Source organism: Bubalus kerabau, chromosome 3 (genome assembly GCF_029407905.1).
Source record: "Bubalus kerabau isolate K-KA32 ecotype Philippines breed swamp buffalo chromosome 3, PCC_UOA_SB_1v2, whole genome shotgun sequence".
In the NCBI taxonomy this organism is placed as follows: domain Eukaryota; kingdom Metazoa; phylum Chordata; class Mammalia; order Artiodactyla; family Bovidae; genus Bubalus; species Bubalus kerabau.
Genome location: NC_073626.1, coordinates 12,034,485 through 12,052,220, shown reverse-complemented (window position 1 = coordinate 12,052,220; position 17,736 = coordinate 12,034,485).

The window sequence follows — 17,736 nt, the reverse complement described above, 5'->3', positions numbered from 1 at the left end:
ATAGCAACCGCCCAGACATATTTTTCAAAAGATTCTATTTACAAAAATTCTTACTTAATCACAGCCACAGCATAGAAGGAAGCACCTTGGATCCCAGAAAGGGTCAGTAAATTACAGAAGCATAACGACAGGATTGCTCTGTGAGTCGTTCTTATCTCTTCGCACTGGACTGCATGCGTCTCAGCATTGCATTTAGTGTTTCACCACTCGCGGAGCATCACACCCTCAGTGCTCGCAGCATCCGCTCCCCAAGCCACTTCTTCCCTCAGCCCTGGGCACTTGGCGGGGGTCTGGTTTTTCTTTTCGTTAAGTTGAAATGTAGTTGATTTACAACTTGTGGGAGACACAAGGTTGGGTCTTTACATTTGTCTGTTGTTCCTACATAGATAAATCAACCTTGTATTGCCAAACAGTCATGATTAGAAACCTGCAAGCCCAGGTCCCAGGAAAATGGAGGGGCTGCTGGAACCTGGAGTTCAACTGCATCCTCTGCCCTGATAAACCACTCAGACTGGCAAGTGGTTCTATTTTTGTACCCATTACCCTGAACTAAGATTCCTATTATAAGCATATCTCCCCTCTGACTCCTCAGGGGAAGAAAATGTGTCCCATTTCTTTCTTTGTCATTAAATCTAGGATAGTGCTAACCACATATTAGTTAATCAATAAATGTTTGGCAAACAGGTGAATGCATTAAGTATGTTAATCAGCTCTGCTCTGCAAATGGACTAAAAGAGATCTAGTTAATGAGCCATTAGGAATGTGGACATTTGAAGCAGAAATGATCAGTTTCTTAGGCTGCTACATAAGAAAGCATATTGAGCACAAAGGCCTAGCAACTGGCCAGAGAATGTTTTCAATACACAGTACAGGGTGAGAAGAAGCAATGGGACAGGGCTGAGAGACTGACACGCCCCCTGCACCGGGACACCAAGTCACGGAGATGTGAAGGAGCTGTGCGTTAGGTGTTGGTAGGATGGTGCGCAGCCCAAGGAAAGACTCTATGGGGTCAGAGGGAGGGCCTTGGACACACAATGACCCAGATGTCAGAAGTATGGCAGGGCCCTGAGGTCATGGGGATAAGACGAAGGATGATGCTGAGATCAAAAACAAGAAAGAAGGTGCTGATGGAGACAGAGAATCCTCTGATCCAGTACTTTCTGTCAACTTCTAGGAGACACGAGGTTGGGTCTTCACGTGGGCCAGAGATCCTGGGTCCCATTGACCAGGAACTGAGTGGAGCATTTTGAAGTGGCCAGGAAATCACAGACTCACCTCCAAGCCAGGGTCTCCTTTGCTAACTTACCCATAATGGGGCTTCCTAGCACCAGGGGTTCCCACAGTGGGGCAAGAACGTGCAGCATCAGCATGCCCTCATCCGGTGATATGTGCAAGTTCTTTGGTTTTGGATCAGAAACTCTAAGGCGGCCCAAATCTGTTCTTCAACCAACACTCCAGGGGATTCTGATGCAGGTTAGACTTAAACACCATCCTTGGAGATCCTAATCTAATTGCTCTGAAAGCTTGGTCCTCAGATGATGCTAATTCATAGCCACGGCTTATGGCATCTATGTTTCTGTGCCTTGAAGCCAGTTTCTTCCTCTGGTTCCTCTTCTGCAAAATGGGGATAACCCTATCTTTTTTTATCTCAATGCAAGGTGCTGAATTAGATGATTTCTTGAGGTCCCTTTCATCTCTAGAGAAAATGAGTCCTTAAAACAAAAAAAAAGGAGAGTAAGAGAAAAGAAAAGAATCAGAAGAGGCTGGTGTGATGAAGAGCCAGCTAGCTAATGCTCCAGAAGACAAAGTAAGGCTTCTAGAGGTGGCTGTGGAATATTTTTAGCCGAATCAAATATGTAGGACAAGCAGCACTTGGTATTTCTCCATTGGTGACTGAAACAAGCCTTCTTAAGATCTCGGAGGAAGATGTAAATGGATTTGGATGAAAGGACCATTTCAAAACATTTTGGTATCAAAATAAAAGACTCTGTGGGGGATTCCTTGGTGGCTCAGTGGTAAAGAATCTGCCTGCTAATGTAGGAGACACAGGTTCAATCCCCTATGCTGCAGAGCAGCTAAGCCCATGTGCCACAGCTATTGAGCCTGTGTTCCAAAGCCAGGGAAACACAACTGCTGAGCCTGTGTGCCTTAGAGTCTATGCTTGGCAACAAGAGAGGCCCCCACACTGAGAAGCCTACACACCGCAACTGGAGAGTAGCCCCTACTTACCACACTAAAGAAAAAGCCCTTGAGGGAACAAAGACTCAGCACAGCAAAAAATAAACATATAAATAAAATTATATATATATATAAAGGACTCTGTAGCTGTCTGCAGGTTCCATGATGAAAATTATGTTAAGGACCAGCTCAGCACTTGACAGGGTGGACTAGAATGGGACAGACTTGGATCTCTGGGGGATAACTCCAGTGTTTTCTTCTTTTCTCTTTTCCCTTCCTCTGCCTTGTAAATAGGGGAGAAGTCTGGGAAACGTTTTTCTGTTTCCAGACATACCAGGGACAAAGTTGAACTAGGTAGACACGAAGCCTGGGGCAGGGGTTTAAGGGTATGACTTGAAGTAAAAATATAAACAGTAAATTCCTTGATGACCCAGAGTTCTGGCTGGGAGCCAGGGCTGCCCCAGGAAGTCACTAGGCATTGCCAAGAATAGAGCTAGTTTCCAAGTTTCTGTCTTCAGAATGGGGCAAACCTAGGAGAACAGTTGATTGTATGGATGAACCTTCAGGAAGCAGACTGTGCCAGCCTGGGCTGGTAACTACAGCGGCTGAAAAAGGGCTCACCTTGCAGACTGTGGACCGACTATAGCTAGGGAGGGAAGGCAGGAAGCCAGGGTCCAGTGCCAGAGAAGAAATGTCAGTCATCAGGTCCATACATACCGATCAAAATAGGAACGGTGCTCTCTTCAGTCATGTGGTGCTGGAACAAGTGTGCATGGCCGCACTGCATGATAGCTACGACGCCAGAAGATATAACTGGGGCTGGCCTCCTAGTTCTTCCACATAATGCCTTTTTTTCTGAGATTGATATAAAATGACCGTTACCTCAGAGGCACCACACAAAAGACATGAATTTAATTTACGGATTCCCTTTTCCCTCCCGCTTTTTTCCCTTACCTTCTTATTCACTAGTTCCTCAGTTTCTCAAAGACTGACTACGGAACTGGGATCAGAAATAGGGCTAAACAAGAAATGGCCCTAAGCAAGGGGCATTTGGGCTTCCCTCCTGGCTCAGACAGTAAAGAATCTGCCTGCAGTGCAGGAGACCCAGGTTCAGTCCCTGAGTTGGAATAATCATCTGGAAATGGGAATGGCTACCCCCTCCAGTTTTCTTGCCTGGAGAATCCCACGGACTGAGGAAGCTAGCAGGCTGGTCTATGGGTTCCCAAAAAGTCAGACACGACTGAACAACTAACACATACACCCAAGAGCCATTAGAGATTATTTAGATAACCCTTTCAAAAATATGTTAACTTTGAATCAATTTGGCACAAATTTAAAATAGAGAGCTCCAGTCTTTTCTACCTGCTAAGTTGATTATTTGAACTAAAAAAGAAAAGACTAGATCATTATGTTTTACAAATTTCTTTTCAAAAAGGTTATGTAAGAGCCCCAAAGAGTGTCCCAAATAAAATCCTGGAGATAAATGAAATCTACATTTTCATCATGATAGTTACTAGTGAACGCCGAGAGAATAAAGTCATTTCAGGAAAGAGAGAAACATGAGCCAAAGGGTGGCTTGGAATGTGTCTTGGCATGAGATGGCCAAGATACAAAGAAAAAGAAAAATATACCTGGCATCTTGGCCATCTTCCCTCCTCAGAACAGAACTTCATTTTATGGAAGACATAATTATCTCCTAGCTTGTCCAATGCTGGCTGTCGAGCTAATTCTATAGAGACAGGCTATTTAAATGTTCTAGGAATGCCTGCTGGTAGGGTTTGCATATGATATGCATGGCCTCCCAAAGATTTTACAGAGCAGCGGGAACTGCTGTGCATAATTCTATGGAGGGAATAGCTTGTCAGACCTAAAAGTAGGTACCTTTAATTTTTTTGTAATTTTATGCATATTTCAGAGACTACATACATTTGCTTGTGATACTTATGTCTGTATCAGGATTGAGAGTGAACTCAGGCTGATGTCTGAAATAAGGTATAACTTACAAGGCTTATTGGATGAGTGTCCCGTTATACGGACCAGTGGAACTGTGGCTGCGTAAACTCCCAGGACAGAGGAAGCCCTATGTGGACGTGTCTCTGATTTCCCAGATTAATCAAGTATCCATCCACTTTCCAACTGCTCCAGTGCATGGGAGATCCAGAAAAGATCATCTACATGTTTTGTTTTTTTAAATTTTTGACTGCAACGGATCTTAGTTGCAGCATGCAGGATCTAGTTCCCTGACCAGTAATTGAATCCAGGCTCCCTGCATTGGGCATCTGGAGTCTTAACCACTGGAGACCCCTATACCAATCTACATGTTCTTATGGCAACTTACATTTCTACAAGGTCCTATGGATGGCACCAATGATTCTTTATGGACAACCACAGCATGAACGAAGCTTCCCAGACTGTCATCAACTAATGTCATGTTAAGAGAGAAAGTTTGAATAACCCCAGGGGTTATACTTTTATGATAGTTTTGAAGATATATAAGGAACATAGACTTTTCCACTCTGTTATGAATGCTTCCTGAGCTCAGTAAACTACTGTTCCCTACCCAGCCATGGGGGGATGCCTTTTACACTTCCAGTGTGTAGCAAGAACCCCAGGAGAGGTCTCCAGATTTCAGAAAGAACCTTGTTGGGGAGGAGCAAGGATATCCCGGGGGTGGGGAGAAGGAACACAGAGGGTGTCAGAAGAAAAGGAGGAGTGTGCCAGTTAGGGTCTTGGGAATCCCCAAGAAAGTGATACAGGAATAAACTGCAAGGGGGCTCTGCACTGTTTCCTCTTTCTGACAATCAATGCTTCTGTATTTTTTTTTTTTTTCCACTGAGTTTCAAGGCATCCTCCACGGATCAGCATTAGCAGAGGCATTAGACACATCCGAATCTGAGAAGTGCTTTAATTACAGTGAAGCTCAGAGCTCATCCTCCTCTAATCAGAGTGTCTGACTATAGCAAGCGACAGAGAGACTCATCCTCCCTTGGATGAGGGTTTTCTTAGGGCTAAAAATAGGTCTCGTAATCACCAGGCCAGCACTGTCCTGCCACTTCCGGGTTGTGTGGGGAGGGGGTTCCCTTCTCTTTTCCAACCCACTTGGGCACCACCTTCACCCCTTGGCATGTCCTCATTTAGCATGTGTGCCCGCTTGCCTCTGCTTAAACCCAGCTGAGCCCTGAACTTTTGTCAGATTACTTAACCAACCCTCATCTGTAAAATGGGGATAATGACCGTGCTTCCTGCCTAGAATTATCACAAGAACAAATGGAGTGAATATATGTGCAGTACTGAGAATGAGAACTCTGGCAAGTGACAAACGCTGAGGAAATGTTGGGGGTTACTCTATAATTATAATTTTACGTTTTTCTCGGCATTTCTGAGTTCCTTAGTGATGACCACTTTTCTTCATAGGAAGTAACTTTGCTAGTCGGGAATGATCATGGATGACCAGTTAGGGGTTTAATACATGTTCAATCCAAAAGAAAAAAAAAATGCAGACTTAACAAGTAAATGTTATCTTAGGACAAGAGTTGGCAAACTTTTTCTGTAAAGGGCCACACGGTCAATAGTTTAGACTTTGCAGGCCCTGTGGTCTCTGTCACAAGTATTCTACTCTACTCTACTATCATGGTGGAAGCAGCCACAGGCAATATGTAAATCGATGAGCATGACTGTGTTCCAATAAAACTTTATTTACAAAACCAAGCAGTGGGCCAGATTTGGTCCACAGTTAGAGTTCCCCAACCCCAACCCAGGTTATAGACGCCACAAGAGAGGGACCAAACCCCATCATGTTCACCTTGACATCCTACTGCTCAGCATAATGTCTGGCACACACTTGCTGCTCACATTGTGATGAGTTTCTGAGTAAATGAATAACTCCAGAGGAAAGAGTTTTTCATTCCTTTAAACAGTGGACTTTGACATACCTATTCAGACTCTGAAATGCACAGTTTGAAGTTCTGCCAATAGACATGACAAAAGAGTTCCTGGGAATGACAGACCATTTCCATCCAAGGGTTTCAGGCTCTCTGGCAAATGTGTGTGTTAGTTGCTCAGTCGTGTCTGACTCTTTTGTGACCCATGAACTGTAGCCCTCGAGGCTCCTCTGTCCATGGGATTCTCCAAGCAAGAATACTAGAGTGGGTTGCCATGCCCTCCTCTAGGGGATATTCCAACCCAGGGATTAAACTTGGGTCTTCTGCATTGCAGGCAGATTCTTTACCATTTGAGCCACCAGGGAAGCCCCTCCAGAAAATAGGTGTTATTAAAAAAAAAAAAAAATCAGTGACAGAGACTCCAGCAAGCACAGCACTGCCTTTATAAAGCTTTGTCTATTGTCCATTTTGGACACCTCTGAGTCAACAATGGACGGGCATCTCCTATCTCTGGGCACAAGGAGCTTGAGATCTGAAACTTCTGCCATGTTGTTTCTGCTCCCCTGCCCAGGCTCTCGGAAGAGGTGATTCAGTTAAGAGGTGGCTCCAGAGTCAGACAGGCTCATGGATGCCATAAGCTTAAGCACATGACTTCCCCCACTTATGCTTTGGGTTCCTTGTCTACACAATGGAAATATAATAGTAATAGTCCCAGCTCTCATGGTTGATGTGAAGATGAAACAGGATGATGCTCAGCATATTGTCCATTGAACCAGCACTCAACAAAGCTAGCTTTACAGTTTCTGGACCAGCACCTGGCATCTGTTGACGTGATGGCTAAGGGCAGCCTCGCCCTGGTTCTGAACGGCCAGCTGATGCCTGGGAAGGATACCTGAGAGGCAGTGCTCCCTGCTTCCCTCCTGCCTTTGTTTAGCCCCTTCCTGCTCTTGCCCACCCTTTCTTGGTGGTTTCCACATCTGCAGGAGATGACAGTGTTCTGAATATTTTGGGAACCAGGGCATTCTCTGGAGGCTAGAAAACAGCCCCAAAGGGTTCAAACCTGAAAGAGACACACACTGAAGCTTCCTTCAACAGGCAGTTAAAATTGAGGAAACTGGGGGATCACTTACACAAAGAGCTGGAAGGTAAGAGGCAAGAACTCTCTTCCTATCTTAGAGCAAGCAGATTCTGAGGCATGAAGCCAGGGAGAGGTCCTCACTCTGCCTCAATTTTCCTACTAGGGAGCAGGAAGTAACCATTTTAGGACTGGTTTGGGTATAATTAAAATGAGGGTTAAAGCACTTGGCAAAAATAAAACATGATCTACAGAGGGTGGCATCATTTAATAGTCATGATTTACGGATAGCAGGATAACGATAGAAGCCACCATAGGTCAAAACTAATTTTAGGAACAGCTCTGCCTAGAGGCTAAATGACCTCCAACACCTTCTAAATGATTCTCTGTGACTGCCGTACAGTTTCTTCAATTTCAGGAGAACAAGGCGGAAACCCATCTGTATTAGCGGAGAGCAGAAATTTATTGCAATCAGTCCATCAAATCTAGCCCTTTTAGAAAATTAAAAAGTGGGCCTTTAACCCAGTGTTCCTATGAGAAGTTTTCTTAGAAATAGATAAAAATTACATGCAGTTGCTCATACCTGAGTAGGTGTTTATAGAGAGTTCCAGGGTATTGGCAAACCATTTATTCTCTTAATTAATGTAAACTTTAGTCTGCAGTCTCTGGCCCCCAATCTTGGCGGTATGGTTGTTCCATTTTCTGTGAGGTGTCAAAAGAATTCCCTGGTGGTCTAGTGGTTAAGACTCCACCTTTCCAACGCAGGGAGTGCAGGTTCAATCCCTGGTCACAGAAGGAACCAAGATCCTGCATGTAGCATGGCGCGGTCAAAAACAAAAAGAGAAAAATTCTATAAAGGAATTCCTTTGGTTTGCTATGCAAACCTTATCTTCACTGATATTGCAAATGTAAACTTCAGGCCTAGCTCAGTCACCACAATTTCTAATTTATGGAATCTGCATTCCTAAGGACTGCAGACCCCCACACTGCAATTAAACTCCACAGGAATGCTGAGGACTCGGTTTGTGGCCTTTCAGGGGGGAGTGTGGGTCAGTCCATAGGAACCCCTCACTTGTCACTCCTTCTCTCTGACCACAGGGCAGTTGGCAGCTTGGCTGTGGAAAAATGCCTGCAATCTCCTGCCGACCAGCTAGGAGAAAACAAGTAAGAGTGAGACCGGCTTGCTATCCTGTGTGGTGTGTGGGTTCAGCTCCATAAGAACTTTTGTCGAGGTCCAGACCTTTTGTTGCTGGGTTGAAAGCCAGGGGCCTGTGAGCACACAGTTTACCAAATCAGGTGGGCTTGCCCTCAGTGACTCCTGCGGGGGTTTGTAGAGAACAAGGATAGGTTTAGGGTAGGAATGCTGATTCTACCCTGCAACTCCCACTGTCCCAGGGATGTGTGCTGAGGAAGAGGAGTGCAGAGGGGTCCGCCCTTGCATACAGCTGGGAAGTTCATCCTAGAGTCAAAATAGGAAAGGTACCCGGCCAGCAACAGTGGAGATGATCCAGGCTCTGCCAGCAGTTTCCTTCCAATCATCATCCAAGCCCAGGGCCTGTCACATAGTAGGTCCTCAATAAAGTGAGTGAACAAATGAATGACTGAATATTTGTTTCTTTGTTGAGTGAATCAAAGTATCTAGACCACACAAGGCCATTCATTGGCAAGTCTGGGGCAAAGCGCACTTAGAAGGGTGACAGTAGAGGGAATTAGTGTGTGTCCTTTCCAAAGTTGCTGGCTTTTCCTCCAGTTAAAAATAAATGAAATATATTTTAAAAATATTTTAATGAGGAAAATGCAAATAAATAAGTGAAATTGCTTGCTTAGGAGCCCAGGTTCCTCAGGTCCAGGGTTCAGTCCTTGTTCATAGGAAAGCTCACCACTTTGCCTCTTCTGAGACACAACCCTGCTATTTGTATTAGGGTCACTCATTTTGCGAGTGGAAGTCATCATTTTTTAAGATGACGATGCGCTGGGGGCAGTTCAGGTTTGCTGTAAGTCTTCTGCTTTTCAGGATTAGCCAAATAGGAGCTTGCATCCAGTAGATGGCACTTTGACAACAAAGGTCCCTGAACTCCCTGAGAAATTTGACAATAGCTTTTTAAATTCATCTCAACTTTTAAAATAAGAAGAATCAAGCCACAATCCATAATTGTGGTTGTGGATGGGCAGTATTTGGCTATCAGTAACACCATAATTCTCCAAAAGCCCCTAATTTCAGCTTGAGGTTCAGGCAGAGGAAATAATTCCTGTGAGAATTTAAGACAAGCAAAATCATTCCAAGTCCTGAAAAACCCTGAAAGAAATAAGGTCATAGGACTTTCCCTGGTGCTATGGTGTTTATGTTCAGTGATTTCTCTCTCTCCTACTAAATATACCATCTGGAAGCAAGCTTACCATCTGGAAGGACTCTAAGTGGGTTCCAGATGGATCTCCCTTTGATCCAATCGATACGGACAGGAGAACACCAGAACAAACTCTATCCCATATTCCGACTTGGCTGCTAGATCATAAATATTTCAGAACTGGAGCTAAAAGCAAGCCCTGTACTGATGGATTAGGAGCAGGCTCTGCAAGAAGAAAGGGCGAGCTGAGGGGAAGAGAAACACCTGCAGAGAGGGTATGGGGGGGTAGGACAGAATTTGAGGGTACCCAGAGGACTTGCCATATCATAGGTCACTGCCTGGAAGGACAGTATCATCATTTCAGGTTTTACTTTGTTTTAACAAAAGGGTCACAATCTATTTTTCCATTGTCTGGCACATGTGAGAGGAGTGGAAGAAAAAAGTTAAAGATTGGCTCAACCTTTTCACCCTAGGGCTGTGCCAAGCGGCCACATACACAGCGCTACAGAGCAGAGGAGATAAAGCCAAGTACAAGGTGCCTGTTATTTCTTTCCAGAAACCCCATGGCCCTAGAGCTGAGATTGGAGGACTGAAATGGAATTACTAGGATTAGAAGGCAAAGAAAGGCTTGGGCCATGTGAGTGACAGCTCTGTCCTTATACGTGCACAACAGATCTTGCCTCCTGGAACTGTGCTGAACAAATGTAGGTAAATCACCTATTACAATGCCCGGCACTTAGTAGTTGTTCAATAAACTGTAGGGTTGGTTTTTGTGTTTAAGTTAAATAAGTACTCTTGCCTGGAAAATCCCATGGGCGGAGGAGCCTGGTGGGCTGCAGTCCATGGGGTCGCTACGAGTCGGACACGACTGAAGCGACCTAGTAGTAGCAGTAGTATAGTTTACAAAGGACCTGTAGAACACTCATACATTTGAGTCTCACAATAACTTTGTGAGACAGGAGGGAACTCTTAATACCGTGCTGCTCATGAGGAAAATGGTGCCCAGAAAGTTTTAAAGAATTGTCCAAAGTCAAACACTGGGTAAATGGGAATCTTGGACTTGAAAGCGACACGATTGGATTCTAGCTTCGAGAGGTCTTTCCACTGTGCCAACTGCACCATCTTTTGTATAACTCCAGTGCTTTCGTCTTTTTTCAGTGTACTTCATTTCTGGTTAATCCCAATGGTTATGAATCATATTGAGTAAATAGCTCTGATAATTTGGAACTAAGGTGACCTGTGTGTGAGTGGATATGTTTCTACTTTGGGAGAAAATAGTGAAAGTAACAAGAGACACGTAACCCTGATATTATTTAAAAAGAGAATCCTTGTTCTAATTCTATGCTATACATAAATAGTTTTCTACTATTTTACATTTGGTAAACTGCATATAAAATAAAATACTTCTAGCATTTAGTACAGATAGATAATAGTGTTACATAACCTAAAATAGAAAATGATAAAAGAACCTTCTCCAAAGGGGGAGAAAAGGTATCTTTTTCACGTTCTGATTCTCTAGCGTTAGGGTATATGGTCCTAATTTGTTCCTATACTTTCACTAAAGGCTTCTGAAAAGTCTCCTCATAAGGCTCTATTTTTATGGAGAGCTAAAAACAAATTAAAAAGTGAAACCTTTTCAAGGGAGAATTTTCTGTGTGCTTGGTCATAGTCTAATTTTTACCCCAAAGATGGCTTTTCTCCAGGCCTGTTTAGCTGTTGGAACAAACCTGGAGGCCTCAGTCACAGACATTTATTTTGTCTAATAAAAACATTGTGGAATTTGCATAACATATTTCAATACCCAGGAGGTGTTCACTTATTTCCACGTATTTATTTATTTATTTATTTAATCCTATTTTGGGAGGAGAAAAAAAAAATGTAATAAAAACCAGAAGATAGCACCAGGGAGGCCTAGGTTGGAATCGTTTTGTCTAGTGGTCTCTGGTACATGTGCTGAGGAACAAATGTGCCCAGTCCTTCTTGGCATCTGGGGCACCATGAGCTCTTTTCAAAGTTGAGAGACTTAGAAATCTGTGGTTCCTGGTGGGAAAAATATGATTTGGCTCCCGTAGCTTTTCCTTCCCCGGGAGTAGTGGTTTAATTAATGATGTTGGAAAACTAGGCTAAACACAGACACTATTGCTGTAGGAGGCAGGAACAGCATAGAGGCCCAACCTCGAGTTGTGGGCATTGGGCCAGTAGGAACTCAAGAGAAAAATGGTGCCATCTGCCCATCTTCTTCTGGAATTGCTACAGCCAGGTGACTAACTGTGGGGTGTGGGTGCTTCTGCTTCTCTCAAATGTTAAGACTGGTTACCAGTGCTCCTCCTCCGCCTTTTGTTGCGTGACAAAACACTGCAATCAAATATTTGGATAAAGACATCAGGGAGTCTCAGTGCAGTCCTTAGACCACAGGTGTTGGTTCAAAGACCTCAGGATCCTCCCTCACCGTTTACATTGGCCAAGGAGATCGAGTTGCCTCTCTAACCCATTCATGGTGCAGTGAAATCATCTTCAAATTTGGGTCCCGAGAAGGAAGGAAGGGAGAATAGAAGAATATATACACTTCTACCTAAAATGCAAGTGGATATTGGGAATACTATCAATTAATACCCTTTGTTGCCATTTTTTAGTTATCCCTTTCAACTTAAAATATAGTGCAAATCTAGGCTTGATGTTCAAGAAGGGAGACACAAAATTACCACTGAGTACCCAGTCAGTGGAAATACCCTATGTAGTAATGACATTCTAAGTTCTAGTTTTCAACTTTATATATCTGGACATTTGAGTTTTTTCAGTGTGCCCAGATTCAGGAGGTCTGGTTCTCATTAACCAACCTCAGAAGAGACTGATGCATAAACAATAATATCAATGTAAAAGGTTGTAAAAGAAGCTATTCAATCCCTGGGTCAAAAAGATCCCCTGGAGAAGGAAATGGCAACCTATTCCAGTATTCTTGCCTGGGAAATCCCATGGATAGAGGAGCCTGGCAGGCTACAGTCCATGGGATTGCAAAAGAGTTGGACAAGACTTAGTGACTAAACAACAATAGAAGCTATTCCTTTCTTATGGCTAAAAATTTAAAGTTTAGCATCAAGATCACCTTCTTTTCAATATCAGAAAAGTCCATTTGGAACAAAAAAGCTGTTTGTGGAGCACAGAGTCAGAACAAAAGAGGCTGGCTGGATATCCTTTAGAGAACTTTATTTGGGTTGCGGGAAAGCCTAATGAACCAACCATCCTTGCTTTCCCTTGGAGTACCCTCTCTAGTGATCATGATGCTTATGAATCCCAGATCCAGTGGTTCGGTCCTTGGATAATACTAGATAACACAATGCTTACACTTTCCCTAGCTTTCCCTTTTAGAAACCCTAAGCAGGCCAGCCTGTATGTTATAATACTACTGATCAACTTAGTAAAATCACATTCTACTCACATGGCCCTGAAATTATGTGCTTCAATGTACTTCACGTACTTGAAGGACCAGGGTGCTTCAAATAGTGTTGGTGGTTTTTCAGATATTCGTTCCTAAGTGACCCTTACAGTTGGTCTCACCAGTTTTATATGAACTCTTAGTGTTGTCAAGCTTGTGTTTTCAAGTTCAGGGGGCACTTCACTTTACTTTTTGAGCTTCCTCTGATGATAAATGGTGAGAAAAAATAATAAGATCTATGTTCGTCTTAACATATGTGGGTCAGTGCTTTCTAATAAAACTGGAAGCAGTTAAAAAAAAATCAGCTATAATTGTAGATCCTTAATTCGGTTCAACTAGGGAAAAGACTAGCTTTGAATTAACCAAAGTATTTAATCACAGCTTTTGTTTTTTAAAGGTCTGATTTAATGAAAAGTACTCTGAATTGGAATGAGATCTCTATTCTATTTCCCTCCTCCATTCACATTGGCCAAGATCATTAACCTCTCCAGGTCTCAGTTTCCTCATCTGTAAAATGAAAGTATTGAGCTAACCTGCCTCTAGGGACCCTACCAGTTCAGTATTTACTTTCTTTAATGTGTGTCTCTGTAGCCCTCAAGCAAAAGAATTGCTGTTTGCAGGCAAGGAAGAGTAGCTCGCAGTAGTTAGATGGTCTTGCCCCAGTGAAACACAATTTTCAATCCCTGAAACTCCGCTGATGACAACAACAGTTAGCATTAAATTCCAAAACTAGCTCTGAGTTAACCTTCAAAAATAAACAAAAACTTTTTTGGCTTAATTTTTGTGGTATATTTTTGCATTAAAATATTGCATAAAATATTGTTATTAACCTTTGAATGGAAATGACGCAATAATAACACAGCAGAGTTTGAGCATTCCAACCCCAAAAGAACCAGGATTTCTCCACCACACTATTCATGGTTTCAGGTGGATGGTATGTACTTTTCTTCAGTCTAGGACATTTTTCATTTAACAAATCTTCAAGACTGAGTTTTCCCGTAAGTAGAAGACAGAGCATATCCTTGATCATAAATTGAGATGGAGAGGCAATAAAAGCTGGCAAGCCAGTTAAAACACTATTGCTGCCCTCATGTCCCCAAGTGAAATTACCAAAGGGCAAGTACATTGTTGTTTAGCCGCTAAGTCACGTCTGGCTTTTTTGCAACCCCGTGGACTGTAGCCCACCAGGTTCCTCTGTCCATGGGATTTCCCAGCAAAGGATACTGGATTGGGTTGCCATTTTCTTCTCCATGGGATCTTCCCAACCCAGAGACAGAACCTGAGTCTCCTGCCTTGGCAAGTGGATTCTTTACCACTGAGCCACCTGGGAAGCCCCTAAGTACATTATAGCCTGCATTAAAATACTTTACATTTTTGAACCCAAACATGATGCAAAATAGATTATTTTAAAATTTATTTTGAAATGCTTGAATAAGTGATTGTTCTAATCCTCTTTATTATTTTGCCAAATCCTTAAGAATTATTGTCCCTATTTAACAGGTGAGAAAGCTGAGGCACAGAGAAGATAAATAATTTGCCCAAGATCATGTAGCTAGTAAGTGGAAGAACTAGGGTTTAAGCCGGGCAATCTAATCCCATAATTTATGATTTTAGCTTTTATATTATGTTATCCCCAATTAAATAAGCAAAATGTTCATATGACCAAATATTTTTCAATATTTGCAACTAATAACTAAAAGTAAGAAGAGTTACTGACGGGGAAATATATAACATATTGTTTTGTGGATAAATAAACTATGGGTTCAGTTCAGTTCAGTAGCTCAGTCGTGTCTGACTCTTTGTAACCCCATGAATCGCAGCACGCCAGGCCTCCCTGTCCATCACCAACTCCCGGAGTTCACTCAGACTCATGTCCATCGAGTCAGTGATGCCATCCAGCCATCTCATCCTCTGTCGTCCCCTTCTCCTCCTGCCCCCAATCCCTCCCAGCATCAGAGTCTTTTCTAACGAGTCAACTCTTCGCACGAGGTGGCCAGAGTACTGGAATTTCAGCTTTAGCATCATTCCTTCCAAAGAAATCACAGGGCTGATCTCCTTCAGAATGGACTGGTTGGATCTCCTTGCAGTCCAAGGGACTCTCAAGAGTCTTCTTCAACACCACAGTTCAAAAGCATCAATTCTTCGGCGCTCAGCTTTCTTCACAGTCCAACTCTCACATCCATACATGACCACTGGAAAAACCATAGCCTTGATTAGATGGACCTTTGTTGGCAAAGTAATGTCTCTGCTTTTCAATATGCTATCTAGGTTGGTCATAACTTTCCTTCCAAGGAGTAAGCGTCTTTTAATTTCATGGCTGCAGTCACCATCTGTAGTGATTTTGGAGCCCAAAAAAGTAAAGTCTGACACCGTTTCCACTGTTTCCCCATCTATTTCCCATGAAGTGATGGGACCAGATGCCATGATCTTCGTTTTCTGAATGTTGAGCTTTAAGCCAACTTTTTCACTCTCCACTTTCACTTTCATCAAGAGGCTTTTGAGTTCCTCTTCACTTTTTGCCATAAGGGTGGTGTCATCTGCATATCTGAGGTTATTGAGATTTCTCCCGGCAATCTTGATTCCAGCTTGTGCTTCTTCCAGCCCAGCGTTTCTCATGATGTACTCTGCATATAAGTTAAATAAGCAGGGTGACAATATGCAGCCTTGAAGTACTCCTTTTCAAGGAGTACTTGGAACCAGTACTGTTCCATGTCCAGTTCTAACTATTGCTTCCTGACCTGCATATAGGTTTCTCAAGAGGCAGGTCAGGTGGTATGGTATTCCCATCTCTTTCAGAATTTTCCACAGTTTATTGTGATCCACACAGTCAAAGGCTTTGGCATAGTCAATAAAGCAGAAATAGATGTTTTTCTATTTAACTATGGGTAGCATAGCATAATTTTCTGTTTAACTATGGGTAGCATAGCATAATTCTATTAAAAAGTATTTTACATGTATTTAACATGTATACATTGTAGGCATAGAATATATACATTCACAATTTAACTGATTATCAGTGGTTAGTGGAATTATTGGTGATTTTTATAGTCTACTTAAGAATTTTTCTGTATTTTTCAGATTTTCTAAAACCTTTGAACTTAAAAACTTAAAAAGCTGCATTTGAACTTTCAGTTTCCAGCCCAACTTGTGAAGAACTTGGAAATTGTCACTCTGTCCTTGCAGTAAGAAAAAAAGCTGCACAAACTAAAATCCAATTACCTATCAGAGAACTCGGCAGAGCAAAACTGCCGCCTTCAAACTGGAGAGACAAACAGGCAGATACAGAGAATCACAGCTTATGTGGAGCAGAAGCCCATGACTGCAGCCAGGATCTGTATGAACACTTAAAAACTGTGACTGATAAATTGCTGGAGGCTCAGTCTATCCTAGTTGTTTTTGGGCTTCCCAGGTGGCTCAGTGGTAAAGAATCTGCCTGCCAATGCAGGAGATGTGGGTTTGATCCCTGGGTTGGAAAGATTCCCTGGAGGAAGCCCACGGCAACCCACTCCAGTATTCTTGCCTGGAGAATCCCATGGACAGAGGAGCCTAGCGGCTATAGTCCATGGGGTTGCAAGAGAGTAGGACATGATTAGCAATTAAACAACAACCAACAGCAACAGTCTATCCTAGCTTGAGAGCTAAAAATTCTCAAGTTGAATAAGGGCCCCCACACTTCCTGAATTTTATCTCCAGGAGCCCTACCAGGTTCCCACTGTGAAAATGGAAGAAAAAAAAAAAAATCCCTACATGCTTCCAGCAGGGTTAGGGGGATAAGTAAACATGTTGAAATCTGCCCAGAGCATCCAGTTCCTTCATTAAAGCCTAGTCTCAAGGAACCCTGTTTAACCAAGTGTAACTGACTGGGGTTTTACCAGATCATAACACACCCAGGGGGAGGGAAATACCCAACTCCAGTCCTGTCTAGCCTTTGACATGGGGGAAGGGAAATACCCACTCAGGCTCACTGGAAGACTGAGACCTGTAATAACAGGACCAGAGAACACGATCCATCCCCCCACATCTCACCACCACAGTCAGGGCTCCTGCACAATAACAGGGGATTGCAGCAAGAAGAACTGTAAGCCTCAGAGGCTATTTAAGTAGTCTCTAGGAAAACCCCCAAACAACAGAGGAGACAAAAATAAGGACATCAGAGGAAACTGCAGCCTCTGACATCAGAGCTATAACAAGGAGTAAACAAAGCCTAAGCAAAAGTCACTCAGTCGTGTCCAACTCTTTGCCACTCCATGGACTGTATGGAATTCTCCAGGCCAGAATACTGGAGTGGGTAGCCTTTCCCTTCTCCAGGGGATCTTCCCAACCCAGGGATCAAACCCAGGTCTCCTGAATTGCAGGTGGATTCTTTACCAGCTAAGCCACAAGGGAAGCCCAACAAAGCCTAACTCCTAGCCAAATAAACACAAAACTTCATGTTACAGTCGTATCTACCTCCATTCCTTTTACCCCACACATCATGTCTGGCTTTCAACAAAAAAATTACAAGGTATAGTAAAAGGCAAAAAACAAGGTCTGAAGAGACAAAGAAAACAACACAACCAGACTCAGATATGATAGAGATTTGAGAATGGTCAGACCAGAGATTTAAAAATAACTTTGACTAACATGTTAAGGGCTCCAATGGAAAAGGTAGACAGCATGCAAGAACAAATTGGTAATGTAAGCAGCTAAGAAAGAATTTAAAAAAAAGAGGAAATTTTAGAAATCAAAAATACCCTAATAAGAGGACTTCCCTTGTGGTCCAGTGGTTAAGAATCTGCATTTCCAATGCAAGGGGCATGGGTTCAATCTCTGGTCGGGGGACTA